This window comes from Echiichthys vipera (genome assembly GCF_963691815.1).
Source record: "Echiichthys vipera genome assembly, chromosome: 13".
Taxonomy (NCBI): Eukaryota; Metazoa; Chordata; class Actinopteri; order Perciformes; family Trachinidae; genus Echiichthys; species Echiichthys vipera.
Window position 1 is genome coordinate 16,572,763 of NC_139838.1, and position 6,086 is coordinate 16,578,848.

Here is a 6,086-nt window from a genome sequence, read left to right on the forward strand (position 1 = left end):
GGCCCTGACCCCCACTGACCTCTGGCTTAGGCGGACAACAAAGAGAGAGAGTGGACAGTGGTGTGCAAATAGAGAGGACAGTGTGTGCACTTGTGGGACACAGAAAGAGGAGAGGAAAAGGGGGACAGAAAGACGTGTGTGTAAGTGCCCGTTCGCCTTTTGCCCCGGGATATGAATCCTGTGGCTCCGATTCTTCTAAATCAAAGACAGAGCACGCCCATCATCTGTGAAAGACCCTCACAATATTCCCTTAAGGAAACCGGTGACAGTCCTCACTCAGGTAAAATCTAGAAAGTCTAATGATAAGAAGTTAGACCTTGATGCAATCACAAACCAAAATGGACCAAGATTCACACAAAGAACCAAACACACGACCACCACAGCATCTGTTCCCATGGTCCCCGAAACACTAAGACTGCTTTCTGGCTCGTTAGCCCGGTGTCATACGATATCTGTTCGGGTTTGTTCCACCCACAAAGAGGGAACAAGTGAACAAGACAGAGAGATGAACAGAAAGATTGATAGCCAGCATCTTCTAGGACCTGTATCTTCTCGGTCTTGTATTATCTGCCATGGTCTCTGTTGCCAAAACACTGAATACTGCTTCAGCCCATTAAAATGTCACCACTAATGATGTGTCTTACGCTGCTAATATCACTAATGTGTTGTTCCTATGGGGTTTGGTACCCTGCCCAGGTCAACTCTGTGCCTGTAAAGCGAGAAGAAGAACAATGGCAAATTGTTCATCATCTGCTGCTATGAATAAGTTTAGAGAACAAAAAAAAAACATACTAAATTGAGGTTAAAATCAATTATTAGTGTAATTGCCAGTTTAGAATTTAGTTGTGTTATTAAAAGCTGCACAAATCCATATTTGTATGTTAAAGAAATCCCTTGTAATGATTTTCACTCAACTCTACTTAAGTACATACATACACTGATCAAAATTAGTAAACAAATGACTAATACTTGATTTATTCTGAAATACTGTTATTTTTTATTGTTCAGAATTTGATAGAATATCCAATGTGACTATACCACTGCTGTACTAGAATGCATTTTAACAAAAACCTTTATTTTGTGAAGAAAAAAAACAGTGCGCAAAATTAGAGAACAGTAACCATTGTGTCAGAAGATTTAAATAATGTCTTCTTAGGGCTAAAGGAAACAAAAATGAACAGGAAGTGTAGAGGCCCTTGCTTTGAATGACTTCAGCACATCTGCACCCACAGGACATCACTAGTTTCTCACACTGCTCTGGTTTGATCTTGGTCCATTCTTCTTCGGTCTCTTCCACAGTTCGGCAACTGAAGTGGGTTTCTTAGCCATTTCTTTGTCCCCAAGGATTTTCCCGAGATTCTCTATGAGGTTTAGATCGTAACCTTGCTTACAACTTATGTACATAACTTAAATTAGTCACAATTCCTTTTTCTTTTCATACGGGACACATACAGCTTCTCCTTGGTGAAAGTACCTTGTTTATTTGAACCACCCACTCCAAACCAACAGCACATACATTTAAATAGGCAAATAATATACAAATGTATATTCTATAAAGAATGAAATTGAAGTGTGTTTTAAATGAAAGAAAATGTAAGGCATTAAATCACAGATGTTTTTTTATAACTAGGTTGCGATTGGAGAACCTGATGGTTGAGAAACAATCAAGTGAGCCACTAAGCTACTTGAATGCACTCATCAGAGAATGCCTACTCTCTGGAACAGTAACTCAGAGAGCTGAGATCTCCATACTTATTCCAGAAAAAAACACACAACAAACCAAAAGAACAACCTGTGTGTGTTAGTCCCTCAGGTAATCCTACGCTCACTAGTGCATGGCCAAGCAGACCATTGTGAGAAACAAAGCAACCCTCCTGTTTCTTGGAGGCCTCTCTTTTCTTACTGGGTATAACTTTGTCTTTGTCTACCTCAGACTAAAGGGAAATTATTGATTAAGGCTCCACACAAGCAAATCAATAAAAGCTGGTGTCAAATATAATAACTTTTGCAAGTATGCATTGTCTAAAGACAGTTTTAAAGCCTCTAACACAAGACAATGCAAGCAAAGCGTTGCTCTTGTGTTTTGCTTTTTCAAAATATAGTTGTGTCTGTTGCCTGGAAAGGTACGCTGATCTAAACAGACAAGCCATGGCCGAGTTTAGTGTCTGCAACAGAAGCTTATTCACCGGAATTTAACTCAGAAATCTCTGATGCACACTGCAGCTTTTGTTGGCATGATGTACCGCAAAGGCAAAAAAAATGATGCCCAAAACAATCGTCCTTAGAGAATCTAACAGAAGTACCCGATATTATTGGCTTAAGGTGCTAAAAGAGTCCTCAGTGCTCTCCTTTTCCCTTTAACGGTTGTGTAGAAGAGGTGCTCAGGTCAGACATTCTCAAGTGGCTCTGACTTGGATGGTTTACTCAGTGTGTAGAGTCTCCTGGGAACTGAAGGATCGGATGTCAGCTGCAGCTTCCTGATTTAGCCACTAACAGGAACTGGCTTTGTTCCAGCGTGTGTTGTCACACAGAGGACTGGGCAACAAGCCCAGGTACAGCAGAGCCCAGGTGTTCCTCTATGAAGAACACAATGAGCGTGTGCAAACATGGAGGGACAGACAGGGAAATGGAGAGGGACTGGTATCAGAGAGCACACCTGTTGAGCACCTGCCCTATCCGCTCATGACGCACTGATTATGAATGCAGCAGTTGTAAACATACACAAACACAAAGCCATAACTTGCACATGCTTATTTCCTTGTACCATAGAGAAAGATCATTACAAGTGTCAGTCAGTAAGAGTAAGTCATACTTTTCTATCCAACCTCAAACTTCTTTGAGTTTGTCTTTTTCTCCCTGCCCTCCCCGCCTTTCCCCGCACTCCCACTGAGGTCTTCGGTCTCTGTGTCATTAGGCAGCGCATCAGGGATTAAGAAGGCGATAGGAGGATGTGATTCACAGCAGTATCCGCTAAGTCTGGCATTACCACACATCTCACAAAACACAGGGGAATTTCTAATCCACCGCACAGCGCAATCCTGCTAATGCATTCATATCAGACACACAGGCAACAGAGGTCGGCAGAGAATTAAACACCAAAGTATTACTGTCAAGTTCAGCGTTGACATGGTCATGTTTGTTTTGCACATTAGACTCAGCAGATACCTGTATTTTGGTAATGCGGTAGATAGGTAGGAAGATCATTTGTAGGACAAATACCTGCGTGTAAAACAATACACAACTCCGAAAAGCAGCTACATATTTGTGTGAAAACAATATTCTACATCATTTACATTCAAAATATTATAGTACATTATTGGATGAATAACAGCTTTCAAATATGCAACACATCACTCAGAGTCAAAGAGAAGTGTTATGTTTTATGCCATTACTCTCTGACTCTGGATGTAAGCACCACAGTTACAGTAAATTATATTGATCTACATATTTTATTAATGTCTTTATTTAATAGATATTCTACTATTATTTGAGAAGGGGAAAACAAAAGGGGGAGATGGGGAGAGAGAAAGAGGGAGGAGAAATTATGTGTGGGACAAGCAGTAGTACTTTGTGACATGCACCATCAGTCTTGTCTTCTCACCATATCTCCCTAATGGGAGCACAGCAGTGTGTGTTTTAGGAGGAGGGAGTGATGAGAAGGAGTCTCTGAGTGACTAGCAGAGAGAGAGAGTGTGAGTGTGAGTGTGAGTGTGTGTGTGTGTGTGTGTGTGTGTGTGTGTGTGTGTGTGTGTGTGTGTGTGTGTGTGTGTGTGTGTGTGATAGAGATAGGGTCTAAATGGTCCTGGTGGGACTGACCCTCCTCACTTCTTACCGGTCCGTCAGAGAGACTGAGCGCTCCATTGGAGCATAGCCAAAGCCAGGGTGCAGCATACTGAAAACACAAACACACACACACACTCACACTCACACTCACACTCACACTCACACTCAGGTAAAAGGCTGCTGAACAGGCCCCTCTGTATGCTCACACACACAGAAATGGCCCCAAAACAGAAGTAAATGCCTTCTTAGAAACTAAAAAAGAAAAATACACTGAGGTCAGAGCGCATCTATGTTCACATGACGTCATGGCGCAGACAGGAAATTTGACAAAATGCATGTGTTTGTTTATGTCTAAGGCAAATACCATGAGAGCCAAACACAGCATGCTCCAAAATGTGCAGTGACGAGTTCACCAGCAGTCATAATTATGATTCATGTCTCGGTAAACAGCCATACATGTATGAGAACGTTTCCTACTGGATTAAGTGTGGGAAAGTGAAGCAACATTACATTTTGTGTGTGTGTGTGTGTGTGTGTGTGTGTGTGTGTGTGTGTGTGTGTGTGTTGTTGCATATGCAGGTTTTGGGGCTAAGTATAATTACTCTTGGTGACATACCTCACATGAATAATGAGTGGGATTTGGGCGCGTGGCGTCTAGCTCATTTATCACAGGATGGTAGGTAAAGCTTCAGTGCGTCCAACTCCTGTGGAACACTGTTAAGGTCGTGCTAAATGCTCCTGCAATACTACTGCCCGATTTATTTCATACATTTGATTTGCAGTGAGCAGAAGTCAGTGAAACGGCATCAATTAGTAGTGATGTCACGTGACGAGTGCTGACGTCACAACCGTGTCCTTTTGGGATTTATGTTGATTAACTGTGCTGTGTGCATCTGTAGAAACTCAGTGAGGGAATCCTGCGTCAACATCCTCACATTTGTTGACACAAAAGCAGCCTTGCTCTTGTTACGGAAAGGCCATGACATGACTTGCAGGCCAATGAAGACATTACTATAGTCAATATAATTTAATAACCCATTACTGATAGAACACTGTTGTTTATAGCTTGGAATTAAAGCGATCTAAAAGAAATAACAGCAAGCTTATACCCCATAAAAGTAAATCGACAAGGATTTTTTTTTTTTATACATTAACTTTTAAGAGTCAAAGTAACGACTACACCTGCATTTAACAGCAAAATATAAACCTTCACGGATAAAGAAGTATAAAACATTACTGGTTGTTAAGATAATGTCAAGGTTTTATCTAAAGTATACACTCCGTGATTGGCTGCAATTCTATTTATTTGCAACACTTAAGGTATTAACTTTGCGACATAAATGGGTTTAGATGTTTAAGCATTTGAAAAAAAAAAACGATACTGCAGTCTGTTTACACTCATGACACCTTCTCTGTCTGCATTGACTACAAGAGTTCAGATTTAATGGTCCCTTATCTTAAAAAGTGAGATTTCCATGTCTTATTTCATTATAAAGCCAGTTGAGGTGCTACATAAATACTGTAAAAATATCAAAATCCTCAATTGACTGAGAAATTTACACTGAAACACAGAAACTGTCAAAGACTTCCATACAGTTTTGAGGTCACTACCATCCTATATTACTATATATACACTGTATATATATATATATATATATATATATATATATATATATATATATATATATATATATATATAGTAATATATAGGTAGAAAGTGGCGCTACAGTGTCGTTAGTCATTCCGCAGGTCTAAAAATGTGTTTTTTTGAATACAACATGCCTTTCCTCTTACAAATCTTCACAATTAAGATATAATAAAATTCATACAAATATACGAGCTGAAAACTGCAATGGTCCTTTAATTGTCTTCCACATTATGCATTATTTATATCTTCTTACAAATAGTAACATGATTTAGATGTTTAAAGAAATTCAGCAGAAAAACAAAACAAAAAAAAACCCCAAAAAGATCATTTATAACCTTTCATAACAGTGTCCCTTAATGGAATCATACTGAAAGCAAACTGTAAAATATTCAGATACCATAGAAACCAATTCAATACCTATTGTGAAAAAAAGCTTGCATCTCATTCTGCCAAACGTGGGTCTAAATAAATAGGTTGCAGTGCAAGATCCTTGCCATTGTGCTGCTGTCATAGCTGTTGTAGTTGGTACTGGTGACCTTTGAGATAACAGGTGTCACATATGAAGGTCTGTTAGGTCTAGGACTATCTATTGTTACACATGTGAGTGACTCATAGCGATGGAGGAGGGAGTCTGAATGTACCAAGGCCAGATAAA